The 21,159-nt window shown below is 47.3% G+C and overlaps 1 protein-coding gene across 2 annotated transcripts in view; it reads right to left on the reverse strand.

Moving 5' to 3' along the window:
• The window catches only part of PRKDC (protein kinase, DNA-activated, catalytic subunit), a 2,139,921-nt gene that overhangs the window by 262,142 nt on the left and 1,856,620 nt on the right, over positions 1–21,159 (reverse strand). The window lies entirely within an intron of this gene.

Here is a 21,159-nt window from a genome sequence, read left to right on the forward strand (position 1 = left end):
TGCTGTCCCACAGCGTTGACCCTGTCCACTATTCTGCTCCATAGCTCCATCTTCCTGGCAATGGTGGTGTGCTGCACCTGTGTCCCGAACAGCTGGGGCTCTACTCGTAGGATTTCCTCCACCATGACCCTGAGTTCAGCATCTGAGAACCTGGGGTGTCTTTGAGGTGCCATGGGGTGGTGTGGATGATGTGTGGGGTGGAGTGTGTAGTAATAGGTGGGGTGCTCTTTAGTGGTGTGTTGTGTGAGGTGCGTGGAAGTTCTGTGGGTATTGGTATTGTGTGCCTGTGGATGCTTGGTAGTTGACTGTGGTGTCTCTCTCTGGTCTTCGTTTGACATTTTTGGCCGTAGGGGTTTGTGGGTGATGTGGGTGTGTGTTTTATAATGTATTGGGTGTGTGGGAGTGGTGTGTGTATGTGTATCAGGTGTGTGTATTTCGAATTGTCCAATGTGGTAGTGTTTTGTAGGTGTATGTGTATTTCGACCGCGGCGGTGTGTACCGCCAATAGAATACCGCAGTAGAAAGACCGCCGCGTGGATTCGTGGGTCGTAATGGCATGGGCGTATTTCTGTTGGCGTGACGGTGGAGGTTTGGTCATCGCCAGTTTATCGCTGACCTTTGGTGTGGCGGACTTTTGTGGATGACGGTATTTTGGCGGTTTGCCTAGTGTGGGTCAGAATGACCGTGGCGGTTTACCGCGACCGCGTTATGGCGGTCTTCTGTCTGGCGGTAAGCGCCTTTTACCGCCGAGGTTGGAGTGACCACCATAGTGTGCACAGAGTCCAGGGGTTCCCCAAGAGGTTTGACAGAGGCAATACTAGATAATACTAATGCTCTATTTGTGGTAGTGTGGTCGAGCAGTTAGGCTTATCAGAGGGTAGTGTTAAGCATTTGTTGTACACACACAAGCAATAAGTGAAAACACACACTCAATGTCTTAACTCCAGACCAATAGGTTTTTATACAGAACAATATATTTTGTTAATTTATTTCTAGAACCACAAGATTCATTTAGCAGGTAAGTACATCAAATGAAAGGTACTTTGCATAGTAATACTTAGAACTTTGAATGGATTCAACAATGTACACAGTTTTCATAAAAATGGCAAAAAGCTATTTTAAAAGTGGACACTGCAACTTTCAACAGTTCCAGGGGGAGGTAAATAAAGTACAATTTCAGAGGTAAGTGATCGACTTACGGGTTCACACTCCTGAGCATAGGTAGCCCACTGTTGGGGGTTCAAGAAAACTCCAAAAACCCAGCACCAGCAACACAGGGCCGGTCAAGTGCAGAGGTCAAACAGGAGCCAAAATAACGTGGGTGCCTATGTAGACAGGGGTACTCCAGTTCCGGTCGGCTGGCAGGTAAGTACCCGTGTTGTCAGAGGGCAGACCAGGGGGATTTGAAGGAGCACTGGGAGGGCCCCAAGTAGGCACCGGAACCACACCCTCAGCGGCAAAGGGGCGGCCGGGTGCAGTGTGCAAACAGGGTGTCGGGTTCTTAATATAACTCTATGGTGGGACCCGTGGGTCACTTAGGCGCTGCAGGCAAAGCATAGGGGGGCTTCTTGGGCAAGTCACCAACTGGGCAAGGATGAGGGCTGCCTGCTGGTCGTTGCTGCACCATTGGTCGGTTTCTCTTGGGCCTGGGGGCTCCGGGTGCAGAACTTCTCCAGGCAATGGATATCTTCATCCCAGGCAGTCGCAGTCAGGGGGTCCTCGGGATTCCCTCTGCAGGTGTCGTCGTGGGGGTCTGGAGAGGTCGGCCCTGGGTGGACACGAAGTCGGAATCGCCTGCGGATCCTCTCTGGGTAGTTGGTTCCTCTGGACACAGGCCAGGGGCGTCAGGTGCAGAGTAGTTTGGACTCACGCTTCTTGAGTGAGGTTGGAGTCCCTTTAAAGATGGTGTCTTTTCTTCTTGCTGGACAGGGACGCTGTCCACAGGAGCTTCTTGGTCCTCTGTGATGCAGGCAGGCCCCTGGAGGCTATTCAGGGGTCACTGGTCCTGCAGGATGCGTTGCTTCTTCTCTTGCAGCTTTTTGAAGCAGGAGATGGGCAGGAGGGGCTGGGACCGAGTCAGTTGTTGTCTCCTTCTCTTCTCTGCAGGGGTTTTCAGCTCAGCAGTCCTTCTTCTTTCTTGAGGTTGTCAGGAATCTGAAGAGCTGGGTTCAGGGACGCCCCTAAATACTAAATTTAGGGGTGTGTTAGGGTGAGGGGGCAGTCAACCAACATCCATCTGCAATCTTCCTTCCGGCGTGGGACATCTTCTGCATCCATCAGGAACTCTTCTCCGGCTACAGGGATGCAGTGCTGACCTGTTCTTCATTACCATCCACCAATTCCTACATCCACAGCCGAGTAGGTAGTACCTCCTACTCCTGCTGGACTCCACTGAGACTCTTGGACTTGGTCTCCTCTCTCCACAGGTCTTCTTTCTTCAGGAATTCATTGCTGGTTTTCTTGCAGGATTGTCTGGGTGTCTTCTTATTCTTTTTTTCCTCTTTTTGGGTTGTTTGGGAAAATCCAGTGTTTTACTCCTGCATTACTGGTCACTGGGAGGTACTGTGCTACTTACCTTTGTGGTTTTCTAGTACTTCCAGCTCCCCTCTACACATTTTACTTACCTAGGTGGGGGAACCATGTTTGCATACAATTTTTTTTAGTATATGGTCTGTAATCCCCATAGGGTCACTATTGGTTATTGCTATTTGCACAGTTTTCTAACCTTTTCTATGCCTATTTCTGATTATAAGTGTTTATTTAGTGTATTACTTACCTCCTAAGGGTGGGACACCTGTTTAGTATTTTGTGGTGATTTGCTCCAAAAATAAAGTATCTTTATTTTTTGTAACACTGTGTGGTTACTTTCATGTGTGATAGTGCTGTGTGACTACAGTGGTATTGGATGAATTTTGCATGTCTCCTAGATAAGCCCTAGGCTGCTGATCCACAGCTACCTCTAGAGAGCATGGCTTCTAGACACTGCCTACACTTCACTAATAGGGTATACCCACATACCCAAAGCAAAGCCTTGCTGCCAAAGGGACAGGACAAATAAAAGAAGATAACTTGGCATGGAGGGGGTCAATCTGGCACACCAAGCCACAAATCTGTTGCAACAACAGGTGTACACAGTTCTCATTGTGCAATGCCTATTTAGCAGGCAAGATGGCATCAACCACCTCCAGAGAAATGCTGAAGGTGGTTGGCCATCTCTGCTTAATCTCCCAGCATGAAGGTGGAGATTGCGAAGGCCCGGGCAGAAGTTTGCCCTGTTGCTGTGACAGCAGGTCCTGATGGGAGGACATATTCTCACACTCCAGGGGTTCTGAATAACATACACTCTGTGTTCAACACAGAGCCACTAGGATGACTTGGGCCCAGTCCATACTGATTGTCTTGAGAACTGTGGGCAAAAATAGTAATAGCAGAAAGGCATACAGAAGTCTCAAGTTCCTCTGAAGGTAGAACATGTCTCTGAGCAAGACACACCTTGGAAACTTCAAAGCGCACATTGCAGGTTCTTAGTGGTGATGAAAGATCAAGCCAAGGTTCTCTCCATTTGCAGAAGACACTTTGCACCATCTATAGGTATAACTGGCACTTGCTGATCTCTTCTGTCCTGGCATCCAATGAACCTGCAAGGTGGTCTACCACCAGGAAAATTCCTTGGTGGTCCAGCCACTTCCAGAGATCCAAGGCCTCCTGGCACAGGACATGTGGCCCCCACCTTGCCCTCATTGTTGCAGTACTACATGGCCATAGTGCCCACCTGTAGCAGACTCCCCTTGATGCACGGAAGGAAGGCTTGGAAAACCAAGCAGGTGGCCCTCAGAAGTTTCAGAAGGCTGATATGGAGCTGAGACTCTGCTAAAGATCAGAGGTCACTGATTTCCAGCAGATAGCCAGCCCAGAAGTGATGCATTCATCAGCAGTGTCAGCTCTGGACAGGGAAGAGAGAGGGGTCTGCTACTGACCCAATCATAGTCCATCAACCACCACTGCAGACCTTACGCAGTCTCTGCCGAAATCGGAATGTGGTTGGAGAGATCCCCTTGATGTTGGGTGCTCTTGGACTTTGGACCCCACTGCAGAGCAGGCATATGCCATCTAGTGTGCTGGAAAAGAAGGATGCAGGAGGCCATCAATCCCAGCCGCCTCAGAGAAGACCTCACTGAAATCCAGGACTGAGGCTGAAAGACTGGGATTGTAGCCTGAATGTCCTGAACTCTGTTTCCTGGTAGAAAGGCATGAAACTGAACAGTGTCCAGCATGGCTCTGATGAAGGGGATCGTCTGAGTAGTAGTCAGATGAGACTTGGGCACGTTGATATTGACCTCAAAAGATGAAAGGAGGTTTGTTGTAGTATGGAGGTAGTCAACAACTGCCTGAGGTAAGCCCACTTTTAAAGGTTAGTCATCAAGCCTGGCACACCGACATCTTAAGGTATGCTGCCACCACCATCATCACTTTTATGAACACCCGATGGGGGCTGGTAAAACCAAAGTGGAGTACAGCAAAATGAAAATGTTCCTGGCCCACCATGAAACACAGGTAGCGCCGATGGACCGGCAGAATGGGCACATGAAAATAGTCATCCTGCAGTTCCAACACCATCATCCAGTCTCTAGGGCTGAGGGAAGACCAGACCTGGGCCAAGGTGAGCATTTTGAAGGGGTTAAGATGGCACAGGTCTGGAATAGACCAAAGACCTCCATCTTTCTTGGGCAGCAGAGAGTAGCAGGAATACCTTCTACATCCTAATACTGGCACTGGCACCCTCGTGACAGTCCCATTGACCAAAGGGGCTTACACTTCCTGCTGCAAAATGAAAAGATGGTCCGTAATCAGTCACAAGAGGCCAGTGGAAGGTGCGGCAAAGAAAAAAGAGAAATGTTAAGGAGTACAATCGACAAACAATCTGTAGGGCCCACCTGTCTGACATTATTGCTTACCAGACCAGTAAGAGATGGTAGAATCGCCTACCACTAGGCGGCTGTGTCCTTGTAAGTACACTCTAAAGAGGTTTAGCAGGTGGGGCTATAGGGTGAGGCAGTAGGCTGGCTAGCATGCTGACCTTGGTCACAAGGGTGGTGGGGATCATAGCCTCTGTGAGGGCTGGGCAAGTTGGCAGTAAGAAATCCCTCCACCAAAGCTGCAAAAGGAGCAATAGAACTGTTGTGGTTGGCGAGGCAGGGCAGAAAGAGCAAGTGGTAGCCCTGTTCTACTTAAAACGCTCTAGTGGATTCAGATTGCCCCTAAACAGGCGAGTCACATCAAAGGCCATGACCAACAGGAAGCACTGGACATCCTCGGAGAACTTGGTCGATTCCAGCGACAAATGGCATCGCTGGTGTCTATGGCCCACCCAATGTAAATGGTGGTTTCCAAGCCACAACAAATCTTGAACTTGGCAGCATCACAACCATCTTAAATTGCCTGAGAAAGCATAGGGTGAGGGTCTTAGAGCCCATAAGGAACTGTGCCACCAAATTCATAAAGGGGGTGTGGCTAGCATCCCATCAAACAGCTGGCATTAAAAGATCAGAGAACAAAGCTGGTAGAAGAAAACACACGTTTGCCAAATGTTTCCACTGGCTTAGATTCCCTATTAGGGGAGTGGGTAGTAACTGTGTTGAGATGGGGGGCATGGCCAACTTGGCGGCCAAGACAAATGCAAGTTGCTAAGCTCCTGAGGTATAGAGCCGGGCCTGTGTGCTCTCTACCCCCAGAGGAGTGCTGATGTGGCACCTGCTGAGAGGAAGGTACTGCTGGGGCACTAGGGTGCTACCCCTGAAGATGGCGTGCGAGCCGGGGTGCTGCCCGGAGCTCGCAGCTGCATGGGTCTGCTGCCGGAAGAGCTGTGGGGGCTGCCTATTGACAGTCGCACTGCAATACCGGTGCCGTAGCGATGCGTCTGATCCGCTGCGGCGACAACGACCTGAGGAACATCGAGCCTGGGGCCCACCGTGCTTAATCAGGGCCCAAAGTAAGCAGAGGGAAGCTGCATAGATGGTGAGGTGCGTGAAAAAAAGCAGACCCTCCAACTGTGTGGACCTTGAACCGAAGAGCAGCAGCTCCCAATTACAGCTGGATTACGGGACTCGAGCAGTGATTGCAGACGGGGGAAACAGAAAATTGGAGGCGAACGTGGTGTTGTCTCATGGGCCCATGGTGAGTACTTGCGAGACCTGAGCCACAGTGAGTGAAATAATCTGACAGTGGGGCACTCTAATAGGCAAGTTACGCTCAGGGTTAGTGCCTGGACTTCGGCCTTTTTGATCACTGATACCTCTGAGCAGCTGACTGTTGAGCTCCACACATGTGAAGGTGTCCCTGATAGAGTTAGTGTTTATGACTTTAAGAACACTGATGAGTGCTTTTACGATCCTTATCTTAATCGCTGAGTACCCTGAACTGGTTCAGCTGTTGAGACGCTCTTTATCACAACAACCATCATTACTGTGGCCACATTTACAGGCAGCACACTGAGAAATTATTCACACACAAGCTGATTGCCACTGCCAGATGAGAAGGCATACTGCCAACCATGATGGTGAGTCCCAAAACCCTGAAACCCACTGGGCAGAACACCTCGGGGCTTGCAAAGCAGGCTCCCCAGATTGCTGGTCCTGAAGATTCACTTACTAGATTAGATGGCATTCTTCGCAGCCACTCTGCACAATTTGATAGGATACTATTGGCGATAGTAAACTTAAGACTGCATTGGAGGCTAAGATTGGTACAGTCTCTAAAGAAGTTAACCTACTTAGAGCTGACCACCGCAAGTTAACTGAAAGGGTAGATGATACAGAATCGGCACTCACTGGTAGGAGACCCACCCTCCAGGGTTTGCAGACACAGGTGCAAGAATTACAAACAAAAGTAGAAACTCTTCATCGGCGAGCTGAGGATGCAGAGGGTCAATCCTGCCGTAATAATATCCGGTTCCTTGGGTTCCCGAAACGTGCAGAAGGGCCCAATGTTGAGTTGTTCTTGGGGAACTGGCTGATGTCATCAGTACTCAAAGATATAGTACCAAAATCTTTCTCGGTGGAGAGGGCACACCATATACCTGCTAGGCCACCTCTGCCTGGGGACAAACTACCCCCAATAATTGCCTGCTTTCTCAGTTATCGGGATCGAGACTTGATTTTGCCTTATTTTCACTCAAAAGGCCCTTGACAATATGAGAATGTCCCAATAATGGTGTTTCTTGATTTTGCCGCTGAGGTCCAAAGATTTTGTAACTTTTAGAATGCCGTGAAATGGAAGCTCAGTGAGCCCTCCCCTTGCAATATGCCCTACTTTTTCCAGCCAAGCTGAGAGCTGTTCATGATGAGTGCACTCACTTCTTTTCATCTCTGGGGGATAACTCTACTTGGCTCCACGCCAAGGGCATGGCAGAGACAGCTGACCAGGAACAGGTCTCAGAAGAAAGGCTGATACCTCGTTGTTGTCAGTACAGAAAAAAAGCACACCGGCCGGGAGGGGAACAGACGGTGAGAGACCATGCGAAAGCGGTGGAGGAGGTGGTGCTCCTTAGTGCGAACTTGTTTGCGCCACTTGACCCTTGCCACTCTTCAGAGGCCAGTTCTATAGCCAATAACTCAGACACCATCGAGCACTAAAATCCAGGGTCCGATGTGAATACTATAGTTACTGGCAGGCACATAAGTAGGCCTGGTGCCTGCTAGAGATTGCTACACCTACGGTGAAGAACCAAATCGGATTGCGTTAATACCTGATGAAAGTCAGATTCTATTTCTGGCTATTAATGTTTACCTGGGAAGATTAGGACAGAGACTCTCAGTCTCACCAGCAAGGGGTGATGTTCAGTTCTCTATGTTTGTTTCCTCTTATCTCTCTGATCTGTATGCTGCTACTTTATTAATACTATGTGATACATGGGACCATCACCACATGTTAGGAACATGGTCCTGGTCTTTCTATTCAGCAGCCCGGTCGGACAACAGCAAGGGCACATACTCAATTTGATCCATGGGCGAACATTATACCTCTTCCATCTCTCGGTATAGGTTTTTAACACAGAACGTAAGAGGGATGGCCAAAATCTCTAAACGATGTAAAATACGGTCATATCTTAAACGCAGCCATGTACAAATGGCAATATTACAGGAGACACATATTGTGCAATCCACGCTTACCGCAGTAAAAACCAGATGGAGGGGTCATATATACGGCACGACTGCGTCTGCCTATGCGAAGGGGGTATTGATCTAGATTTCTCCCAATGTGCCTTATGTAGTGAAACTGGCAAAGATTGACCAGGATGGCCGATATGGGATTTTAGAGAGACACCTTGATGGCCTTCCATTAGTGACTGTGGAGATATATGCCCCAAATGTTGGTCAGATGGCGTTTCTTGACACTCTTATGCCTGCGCTGCTACAAGACCATGAGATTCCAGGTATCTGGGGTGGTGATTATAACTGTGTGCTTAACATATTAATAGATAGATCTGTTCCCACTCTGCAGGGCTCGGCATGCACCGGTATAACACGCCGATTGCAGGAATGGATATCGCAGCACCGCCTCTGCGATGTTTAGCGTCTACATAACCCCTTAGCAAGGGAATACTCCTATTACTCAGTGCATGACGTTCATACGAGGCTCGATCTGTTTTTATTTGGTGACTCGTGGGGGGGGAGAACAGAGGGCACTGAATATCTGGCATGCATGCTCTCCGATCACTCCCCATTGATGTTTACACTATAAAGAGGCAGGGAGCACTCTGCGATACCCACCTGGCGGCTACAACCAGAGGCTCTCTTAGACCTCACATACAGAGAGGATCTTTCAACACTGCTAGTCACTTATTTTGAACACAATCATAATACGGTAACATCCAGGGCCTTAGTATGTGAAGCGCACAAGGTAGTAGTGTAAGGTCATTGTATGGGGCGACATGGGGGGTTGGGGTTTCGAAGAACGCTGAACTGTCTTGACTGGAGACAGATGAGAACTCTGGAAACTGAAATGGTGAGCCAACCCGCAGTGGCCGTGCAATTACACAAGCTGAGAGGGGCTTATAGAAAAGTGGATATGAGATTGGGAGACATGATTATAGGTAACGAGTGACTACACTGCACACTGATGAAGACCGCCCTGGTAGGCTACTGGCATGGTTAATCAAGAAAGATATGCCTAGAAAACCAATAGGAGCGATCCGCTTAAAGGACAGGCAGATAGCAAATATGCAGAAGGCAATAAACTCGGCATTCAGAGACTATTATCAATTATTATATAGGGCTACACTTCCGCCCCGGAGGACCGTGTGCAATCCTACTTAACTGATCTGGCAAATGCTCGCACTATTGCCAACACATAAAGAACTAGAAGCACCACTGCAGTTAACTGAAATTAAACTGGCCATACAACAGATTGCTAGGAATAAGACTTCAGGGACCAATGGTCTCCCATTGAATATTAAGCACAAAATACAGCCACGCTAGTGCCTAAATTACTGGAAGTCTTAAACGAGGCCCGACAGACGGGTCAGCTATCCCAAACACTTATGGAAGCACTGATAGTGGTGTTATTTAAGCCTGAACGCAATCCATTAGATGTCCACTCTTATCGACCCCTGCCCTTATTAAATCTGGACTGTAAAATACTAGGGAAAATACTGGCCAACAGATTACTTCCTATGATCCGCAGTATGGTACACCAGGACCAATCGAGCTTCATTCCTGGCCGTAACCCCTTCATTAATGTTAGGCAATTACTCCATCTTATTGAAATGGTACCCAATCGTGGCAGTGGGATGTGTGTGGTATCACTAGACATTGAGAAGGCCTTTAATACCCTGAGAAGGGGATTCCTACTGGCCACACTTACGCAGATGGGTTTTGGCCCTGTTTTTATAATTTGGATTAAGACTCTTTATGGAGACCCGATGGCGAGGGTGCGCACAGGTACCACCATATTGGATGCCTTTGATGATCATTAGTACGGTTGTCCATTGTTTCCCCTGTTGTTTGCTCTCGCTATGAAGCCCTTGGTATGTGAGCAGAGACTCCAGATGAGACAATGGGGCATTCTGATCCACGGGGAGTTTTCACGTGTTGTCCCTGTATGCGGACAACATGTTGGTGTTACTGCACGACGCCTCCTCTACGCTTCCACACTTAATGACCCTGATCGAGAATTTTGGAGAGATGTCAGAGTTACGAGTTAACTGGGAAAAATTGTGTATTTATCTGTTAGTAATGTTACCAGTGCAGAAAGAGGATCTTTTTCCTAATTACTGCCTGAGATGGTGTCAGAACACTTTTAAATATATAGGAATACAGATTTATCACAATCCAGATGACCTCAGGGAGGGCAACTTGAACAAAGCATTAAGTGGGATACTTAAGCTTTTTTGGATCTCTCTTACTTTAGCTCCTGTGGGGCGAGTCACAAAAGCTAAGATGCTAGTATTACCTCGGCTACCATAATATTTTGCGGCTCTTTCACTTTACTGGCCTAGAACTTTCTTCATGGAAGTGCATAGTATACTAACCGCATTGATTTGGGGTGGAGGCAAGCGACGAGTGACTTTTTCGGTGCTACAGAAGCCACAACTAGAAGGGGTATTGGGGGCACCCAACTAGGAATGGTATTACGCAGCGGAGCAACTTCAGTGGTCAATATGGTGGCTATGATCTGATGATTGCTAGGAGAGACCTCAAATCCTGAGAGCACTCAATGGCACTCTGATGTATTCCTGGTTGATGTCTCCGAGGCAATACCAGATTGTGGAATGTAGGTAGATGAAGGTGGCTCGCCTGTGTTGGGCGAGATATGTCGTGGACCACGGTGATGCTCTGCCATATTCCCCCCTGATTCTACTGTGGCAGATGCCAGCCCTGACTATGGGGCCCACCCAAACTGTGGCGGAAATGTGGAAAACAGAGGGCCTCCTGATGTTGGGTGTATTATACAAGGAAGTCACCCTTTTATCGTTTCAATAACTCAGAGATGGATTTAATATTCCTGTTGGTCATTTCCTAAACTATTATGCCCTGCGGGGATGGTTGCTAACCATGTGGGGGGAGGAATGTAGGGAGCCTCTTTGTTCCCAGATATTGCACACTTTGCTCACAAGACGTGCAATCACCATCATTTACTTGGTGCTACAATGCTCAGCTGGCAAAGAGATCACACAGACACGGGCAAGATGAGACCTGTACCTTCTGCTCTATTAACCAAAAGCCAATAGACACAAGTGCTGCAACAGATAAAAAGATGTTTCTCGCAATGCACACTTTCAATATACGCAGTTCAACTATCTGCATCAGACATACTTATACCCATATATAGAATAGCCCGAATGTTTCCAGGGGTAATCTCGGCATGTCCCCGCTGCACATCTACAGGGATGAATTTTTACCATATGACATGGGCCTGTCAGCCTCTTCAGCATGCTTGGGACACAATAGTAAAAATCATTAGCGAAATTCCTGAACATACCTTGTTACTTCCCCCGGAAGCCTGCATATTGGGAATCCGAACGTGCAATTTGAAGGCTAACAAAACACAAAAATTTATTGACTTGGCTCTAATTCTATTTAAGCGTCAAGTAGCTGTGCACTGGAAAGCACCAGCTGCTACTGAGGTGAGGGAGTAGCTGAGGATACTTTCGGTATAGACACAAGCTGAAGCTGCTTCCTATTAAACTATGAAATTGCAAGGGGTAAAAGTCAAGGGTGGGGAATGTTGGGATGCTTTTGTGCTAAAAGTTGCAGCCAAGAACGACGAGCATTCCTCCTAAAACCTGTCCTAGGGGAGACGTAGTTCAATGTCTCAAAATCGGATATACATGTACAGCAAGACTTGGGAGTGCATTGGGGTATTTGATGTGCTTATAACAGACAGATTGTATGCAATGGGAATAGACATGGACCACTGAACTGCATTCATAACCAAACTTTTAATACTGAGATCCTTGCTCTGTTGTCAAACATGTTTCAGACGGCCAGCATCGATAAGGTCAATGATAATTTTATGTGTGTTACATTGAAGTCTACGGTTTTCTTTCTTTTCTCTTTTTTACTCTCTCTTCTTTGTATGGCTACTTGATATATGCGCGCCTAACTTGTTAGTAGAGATATTATTTTGGTCCAGTATAATTAGAAAATGGCACGTTAGGTATACTTATCTTCTGAACATCATGTGGTTATTGTGACGTATGCCAGTTGGCTGCTATATGGAAAATTAATAAACATATAATTTAAAAAAACTGTTGAGATTAGAGCAGCTGGTGGAAGTTTGCACCAATAGGCCTTCTGGTGAGGGGTGCTGTAAAAAAAAAACACAAAAACACAACAGCTCGCCAGGAGCAGAGCAATGGTGCCTTGCTGTTTGATGATTGACTAGAGGACAGGAACAAGTTTTGGCGCAAGTCCCCAATAATTTATCCATCAGTGTCTCGTTAAAAGGAAGAAGTTGTTCAAAATATTCTTGCCCTGTTTGGAGGACTTCTGTCAAGACACTCGTTTTAACCTCAAAGGTGGGGAACTGGAGGTCAAGTACTTAGCCCACCCTATGCATCACAAAGGTGTAGGACCAAAAAGGAAGTGCAGAGAGTTTTGGTGTCCTTGTTGTAATTCAAGTAGGGGAAGTGGAGCCTCTGTAGATTTGGCTGCGATGTGGGTCGAGGTTGGACCAGTGTTGAAGAGAAGAATCAGGACTGCCTCCTCAGTCAGCAAATTTGGCATCAGCGTTCCAGGGTCGACGTGGGTAGCAGTGCAGGAAGTGAAGTCTCAACAAGAGACAGACATAAGATGTCAGGCTCAGAGGGCCTAGCTGGCACTGTGGGTGAACCTGCTGGCAGTATCTAAGATGGAAAGCCTTTTGGCTCCTTGAAGAGTAAAGGTGCGTCGGTAGGGATTCAAAGAGCTGGAGTACGGATGTGTGTAACTCTTTGACCTGATTTGGCTGAAAGCCCAGAAATTTGGGTTGTGCCAGAAACAGCTGTGGGCCGGCTCTGCAATCGGCTGAATTCAGAGCAGGATTGAGAAGCGGCGTCGCCCCTGCGCTTGCTTAGGCGAATACAAGGGCATTAAAGAGCCAAATCCTGGTTCGATTTCATGTGTTTCTAATGCTTATCTGAGAACTTGGACTGCAACCAAGACCAACCTCTGGACTGGATCTGTCAACTCCGGGAACGGGACGGAGATCGAACCTTGGACATGGAGTGTGATTTGGAACGGTCCGGACACGGAGTCTTCTTATGCTTTGAGACGTAAAGGGTTGCCTTGAGTTGCCTGATAACCTTTGGGCTCATTGCCGTTGCCGCAGGCCTTGAAGTCGTGGCTCGACCACAGGCACACCTGATGGTTATCAGTCACAGACATTTGTTTGCAACAGTCCCTAAAGGGCTTGAAACCATTCATTATAGGGGTTGACATCCAAGGCACAAGAACATTTGTGGAAAATACTGAGTTAACTATCTCCGAGAGACAAGAGGGAGCTCCGGATCAGCATTTGGGGGCACAGCGAGAAAGGAACTGACGTCAGCGTATGGTGACAAGCACCTACATAGGCCCCACAAGTCATTTCCAGAGCGGAACAGCATCATGTGGAGCAGCATGGCAACACCTTGCTGCGTGCAGAGGTACTTCTGAAAAGTTTCCGAACCAATCTCAGCCTGTGGAATATTCAAACGGTGAGGAATCTGCGGCTACAAGTCTCTCTTAGAATTTAAGATCGTAAAGGGTCAGTCTGAGAGAGAAAGGCCACTTGTGTGACCAAGGAAGAAGCCTGGTATATTGCTCAAAAGTATTTGTATGAGAAAGACATTTATATACAAACCACAAAGGTTTCATTTATTTGTTCTAACTCACATATGTTTGTACATTCTAGTTAATCGACATGAGAAAATGTCGTAATCGAACAATTCCCATTACCTTTCTCTTCCTTAATTCTCTGAGACTAAAACAGCTTCAGTGTGCTCTCTGACCTGGTCAAGGCACACCAAGGATCCCATCTGTAGACTAGCAACCCCTGAAGGTGCTGCACTAGGATGAGTTTTTTGGGGCAGGAAGCGTTCCCAGTTCGATGACTATTCTGTTTACAGAAATGGCACCAAGACTTCTTGAGATCCCTGTTCTTAACTTGGCACCCACCCTCTTACTCTTAAACAGGTTTTTGAGGCCTTTGGAAGACTCTTTTGGTTCCTCCCCTTTGTGTCCCACATCTTTCCCCTGGGGGAGTAGCACCCCCTTTCTTCTGGTCACCAGTGGTCAGCCTTCTTCTCCAACACCGGACCAGAATACCTCAACAAACGACTCTCCTTCTACACCCGACCCGGAATCTCCACTCCACTGACCTCGCCCTCGCAACCGTCCCAAGCATCCGCAGAACTACAACCGGCGTAGATCATTTTCACACCTCGCCGCCAAAACGTGGAACACTCTTCCCACCCACCTGCGTCAGACCAAAGACCTCCTTACCTTCAGGAAATTTCTCAAGACCTGGTTGTTCGAGCAGTAGCAGCACTTCCCCCCTGCCCCACCTTCTCCCCCTCCCAGCGCCTTGAGACCCTCACGGGTGAGTAGTGCGCTTTACAAATCCCTGATTGATTGACTGAATTCTTGAGGAGAAACTAACCCTAAGTCCATTAAGCACTGATGCAGTTTTTCAGAAGTACAATTACTTAACAGATGCTCCTTCAATATCAATCTATGGAGCCCAGGACTGACTTGAGGTTTTGTGAGTCTCCCTGACCTTGATCCTGTACTCTTTAGTAGTGAGTCCAAAGCCTTCAATCAGTGTACTCTTCATGAGGTCATAGGACTAGGCTTCTTTCTCATTCAGTGCCAGGAGTCCATCCCTGCACTTTCCTGAGAATAACTCCAACAGTTGAGGGCCCCAGTGTCTCTGGTGATTTTTTTTCTCCTTTTACAAGCCTTCTCAAAGGCTGTAAAATACTTCATGATATCACTACCCTCAACATATTTGGGGACAATTCCTTTGGGGATCTTGGGATCAAACGACTCGTCTCCCTCCGTATTCTCCCTATTTATTTTGTTGCTGACACCACTTATGGATTGTTGGCCCATCTCAGCCTACACTTCGATAGGCAGCTTACAATGCTGCTCTTTTGGTTAAACTCTAAAGTTATACATGTTGATCATCTAGTTCTTCTATGTGCCTGAAGTGGGCTGACCTACCCCAAGGTGGGGAAGGCACTCTAGGTAGATGTTTAGGACAGTGGTTTCTGTTTTAGTCCTCCTCCTTTCTGTTTAGAATGGAGGGGCTACCACTCCCTGTACAGTGAGCTTTGAAAAGTATCAGAGGCCCGGACAAAAAGACCTTCTGATTATCGCACATAAAATTAATGAATAATTTTATATGGGACAATATGCAAGAAACTGCAAATTCAAGACTTTTCTGTAGACACTCAGGGGATCATTACGAGTGTGGCGTTCTATAGATCGGTACACTTGCGTTGGGGGTCTGGACCGCCACCAATGTGTCGGTCCAACCTCCACATTAGAACCCTGGAGGTGGCAGAGGTCCTAATCCGCCAGGGCAGCAGGATTACGACCTCGTTCTCCACCAGCAGTTTCATGGTGGTAACACTGCCATGAAAAGGCTGGGGGAGAACAGGTGCAGGGGGCCCACTGCACTGCCCATGCACTTGGCATCGGCACTGCAGGGACCCCCTGGCCAACACCATTGCAATGCACTTTGCAGACAGTGAACATTGCGATGGTGCTGGTGCACCCTGCTGGCTACAGACAATGCTGTAGCCTGCTTCCCGCTAGGCCAGCGGGCAGAAACTCAGGTTTCCGCTCGCTGACCTAGCAGGAAACCCATAATAGCTCCGGCAGGGAGGTCATCGCATAGGTAAATTAACAATCCGTGATTGTTAGATGATGACATTTAAGATACATTTTAGTGCCCATGCTTTGTATGCACATATTATGATTTTAGACATATAACTAGAAAACGGCATCTTGCATGATCAATCGACAATTTGTTCATCTTAAAAACTGCCTATGATTGTGCAGAACAACTCACAAATACAATTCTACTACTCTCTAAAGATAGTAAGTTAAAGATTTTAAGGTCAATGCTTAAATGAACATCTCAAAGCCCTCTGTTATGCCTGACTCAAAACTCCATATAAAAGAAACCGTAAACCTAAAATATTTAAATTATGTATCAATGACTTCACAAGAAAACTAATCTCAAAGTTAAATTGAATGACGCAGAAACAAGGCAGCAAAATCTACCACAGCACCATATACAAAAAGAACAAGTTACTTTGGTCATTTATTTCTGGTTGTGCAGCACCTAGCACCAGAAAGGATTGGGAACAACAATCACGTCCTACTTCTGGTGCCAGCACCCTCTTAATGGTGTCTTTGGCCAACAAATCCTGCACTTTCTGGCGGAACAACAAAAGACTGTCATCTATCAGTCATTCTGGGGATGGTAGCAAAGGCTGAGAGGTTTCCAGAAAAGGAAGGGTGTAAACACATAGAAACTATTTGAAGCACCCACATGTTGGAAATTTTTGTTTGCCTCTAGGGCAGATGGTGCTTGACACCGCCACGCTGGCTGTGTGGGGAACAAGCTAAAGGGGCTTAGAAGCTGTGGCTGCCAGAGGGGAAGGGGATTGGACAACACGCTATGTCCTCTGTGGGAGCTGCACCCACAGGCAAGTAAAAGCTGGGTGGCCTGTTGTCCTTGAGGATATGGTTGGTGCTATCAGCGCCATACTTGAAGGGGCGAAATGGGGGAGTGTAGCTGGCACAATGCCAGAGAAGAGCCTAAAGATCTGGCTATAGCTCAACTCTCTTAAAAGGTTCCAGGCCTGAATAGGCCTTATTACCAAACATATGGGAGCCATCGAAGGGCATATCCATTACAACTGAGTGGACAACCCCCAGAAGCCAGTCGATTGGAGCAAGGCATGGCAGTTGTAGGCGGCTGGCCCTCTATGTAGTGTGCAAAGCTAGGCACACTGTGCAAGGGGTTCAGGCAACCAAACATTGGTTTACAGGGGTAGAAACTAGACCACCTAAAGCTCTAATTTTTATTGTAGCTTGGTCGAGCACTTAGGCCAATCTTGGAGAAGTGCAAAGCATTTGTTATACTCACAATATCAATCTTGCAACTTACACACTCAAAGGAATAACTCAAGACCAATTTATAAAAGTACTTCAGGTTTGTATGAAAATGTTAAGACCGAGAATTGGTTAAGTACTTTTCTCAATATGAATTTTTGAATTGTAATAAAAATAGTATTTTTGTGCGTAAGTATGCACCATATGGATCAATGGAGGATAACCCTTAAAATGCATAAAAAATCATACAGTAGGTTTACCAAGTTCCTCTTTTGCAGGTTTGCCGAGGCCATCGGTGGGCACACTATGCCAGCTGGAGAATTTCGGGCGGCTCCTGGTTCGGGCGGGAGAAGTGGGGAAAAGGTCTCTTTTTTGGTGCAGGGCCACTCGGAAAAGCACTGCACAGTTAAGTTTAAAGGTGACTCCTGGGGGTCTCCTTGGAATGTCAAGGTCACAAGGGGAGGGGGACCCTTAGGGTACAGCTGGATCTTTGGTGCAGGGCACAGGGCGGCCAGGTGCAGAGCGAATTGGTGATCCAAGAGTTGTGCGCAAGGATGCCCTCAGAAGCAGGATTTAAGTCTGTTCAAGGGTTAATTGCAGGACAATAGAGGCACTCTGGTGGGAGGTCCGTGTTGTTTCTGAAGTCCCTCGACTGTGCCTTCCTCATGGTCCTTTTACAGTCCCAGGTGCGCTGTTTTTCGGGATGTCCGAAGCTAGGTGACCAATACCCAGGGTATTGGAATGGTTCAGCAGTCTGTGTTTGGCGCCTTTTCTTTGTGCAGCAGGTCCACAGTTCTCGTGCCTTTGGATCTTCTTGTTGCTGGTCTTCTTCTGTCCATCAAATCTAACCGTTTGGCCTGGGGATACCCACTAAGGGCCATATGTACTTAAACATTTTCCCATAGACACAGAATGGGTAAAATCCTTTGGTACATCTGGCCCAATATACTGTACTTAGTGGGCGTTTTAGGGTGAACCTGGTAGTGGCCAATGGGCCATCTACCTTGGGCTGGCTACACCCATTAAGTGACCAGTTCCTGTGGGCAGAGGTCACTTCCATGCACCTGATTTGCTATTTTCCTTCCATCCAAGATGGAGGAAAATGAAATGGAGAGTCCACCTCGCATGCAGCACCTTAGGGGTGGTGCATGCTAGGTAGGGCCACCCTTCCTGTCCGTTGTTTGAGTTTCCCGCTGTTGCTCCCACCTAAAGTGGTGGTTTGCAACGGGCGTCCATCTGCTGCCTGGAGGTCGAGCTTCAAAGGCGGTAAGCCTCACCAACAGGGCAGTGCATATTCCTGAGGGATGGGGTGTTAGCATCCCCATCTAAGAAGGGCTTTGTCCTGCATCCCAGAGAGAAGGCTCTCTCACCCCAGGGGTGCAGATTTGTGTCTGGCAATGGCAGGCTGGTCAGGACCAGTCAGCAACCACATCAGAGTAGTTAGCTTTTGCAGGGGGCACCTAAAGGTGACCCCTGAGTACATTTGGTAATAACTTGTATTGAGCAGTGTCCAGTACATGTAATAAAGTGGCTGCCCTGATCACTCACTATGTCCCAGGTTTGGCAAACACACACTGGGGACATTTTGTTTATGCAGCTATGCCCTCACATACAGTATAGTGCACCCTGCCTTAGAGCTGGAAAGCCTGTTAGAGGGGTGTCTTATCCATAATGCATGCAGTGTATAGTGGACAGAGCACACAAGCAGTGTGCCATGTCGAGTTTGTGCTTTAGGTTTTCACCAGAGCACTCAACCTACAATGGTAGAACTGGGTGCATCTGGATGCATGGCTCTAGAAGGTGCCACAATCAGTGCTGCTGCCCTCAGAGGCCTACCCTTACTACCCCATGCCCTGGTTACCTAGGTACCATGTAATAGGGATTTATAGTGGCAGCTAAAGGTGTGACCAATTGTGCCAATGCATCACAACAGTTCAGGGAAAGAGCTCTGGCCCAGGGAACCTGGTTAGCAGGGTCCCTGGACACTAGCAACTTCTAGTTTACATCACATACAAGTCAAAAAGTGGGGGCTAACCATGTAAAAAAAAGAGGCCTTTTCTCACAGCGGTGTAGTGCCACTGTGGAGGAGATAGCCCAGCCCAGTGGTTTTCAGCCCACACTGGATCAAGAACTCTGAAGCATCCCTGTAATCTGATAGAGGTCATCATCAACACCCCAAAGTCCTGTTTCACACTCGGCGTGTTGGGGTTAGCGTCATTCGATGATGCCGGCGACTTCAGGAAGACACTGTCTGGCATAGGCCTTGGCAATGGAGCCAGTTTGGATCAGGCAATGGATACAAGGGCCCAAGCTGGCGTGTGGAGCAAACTAGCCAGCGGTCGCCCCCCACCTCACTCAGGGGAAGTTGCAGAGGGGACCTGACCTCAGGTTCCAGAGGGGGAGTGCGGGAAGGGCGCTAGAAGTACAAGATCAAATGGGAGAAGAAGTAATCTGGCATTTCTTCTTCGAATTACTCGACTTAGATGATGACGATTTGGACTATGAAAACGACCGATCCTGAGACAGACTCTGAAGCTGGGTCTTAGATCTTCCATGAGATCAGCACCAGGAGTGACGTGGCACCTTCTTGTGCTGCACCACCAGGGGCTTCATGGTTTGCTCCCGAGTTTCCTTTGGGTGCATTGACCAGCAGTCAGCGCAGGCCCTGGAGTTGCGGTCCAACCAAAGACAGACCAAGTGGGGATCGGAAACAGACATCTGTCTGTGACATTCCCCACAAGGCTTAAAACTCATGGGTTTGTTAAGGGACATGTCCCTACCACAGTGGGAGCAGTTAGAATTCTCTATCAGAATCACTTGTTTAAGCAGTGTCACGAGAAAGGCAAGTGGTTAGATTAATGATTTAGTTAGAGGTTTCCATTATTCTACCTGCAGTACGCAAATATTTTTCTGCAATTAAGGACACACGTCAGGGAACAGTAAACACAAATTAGCAACTAGGCTAGATAAAAAGAGACTCAAGATCACTATTAAAGTCTACGTCAGGTATCCAAATAGAAGGGGAACAGACACCTCACCCACTAATAGTGCCATGCTTCGTCATCGGTGACTAATAACAACCAGGGCGGACTCAACCAGAATTGGGAGTTCCTAAATAAGGTATCTTGCTGGATAGTAGCAGAGATCCAGGTTAGAAAAATCTATTAAAAATACCTCCTGGTGTACCCACAGGTTTTTGGGACATTTAGGGGGTTATTACAACTTTGGAGGAGGTGTTAATCCATCCCAAAAGTGACGGTAAAGTGACGGATATACCACCAGCCGTATTACGAGTTCCATAGGATATAATGGACTCGTAATACGGCTGGTGGTATATCCGTCACTTTACCGTCACTTTTGGGACGGATTAACACCTCCTCCAAAGTTGTAATAACCCCCTAAATCCCTTAGAAAACCACAATTTCTGTTTATATTCATACCCTCCGTACCATATAATAAAAGGAAACTCCTTTGGGTATACCAAGAGCTATTTTAATAGTTTTGTTCTAACCTGGATCCCTGCTTCTATCCAGCAAGATACTTTATTTAAGAACTCCTGGTTGAGTCCGCCCTGGTGGTATTATCCTACCTGGGTGTGGATAGGCGCTGATGATGAAGCTTGCCACTATTAGTGGGTGAGGTGTCTATTCCAATTCTCTTTGAATACCTGAGATAGCCTTTAATTTTGGTTTCAAGCTTGTGTCCCTTTTTTCCTAGTCTAGTTGCTATTTTGTGTTTACTAGTTTTGTGTGGGAGAATACAACTAGGGCTATTTCTCTCACTCTCTCTCTGTTTAATTACATGCCAGGGAATATAAGGAATCTTCAATGAGATGGTAAAATATTTGTATAGTCTTGTCTGAAATACTTTAGAAGCCCACATAATTTCAAAATATGGTCAGTGGGGAAAACGAATGAGACAAACACTGAGATTTACTGCTGAAAAAGGGTATGTTGTGTGGTCAGACATGATATTATACCAGTAGGAACCAAATAATTCACTCAGATTCCTAAATTGCCATAAACAGTCAGGAAAAGAGAACAAAGGTTATGTTACACACTATGCAGCACTC

Source organism: Pleurodeles waltl, chromosome 2_2, assembly GCF_031143425.1.
Source record: "Pleurodeles waltl isolate 20211129_DDA chromosome 2_2, aPleWal1.hap1.20221129, whole genome shotgun sequence".
Taxonomy (NCBI): Eukaryota; Metazoa; Chordata; class Amphibia; order Caudata; family Salamandridae; genus Pleurodeles; species Pleurodeles waltl.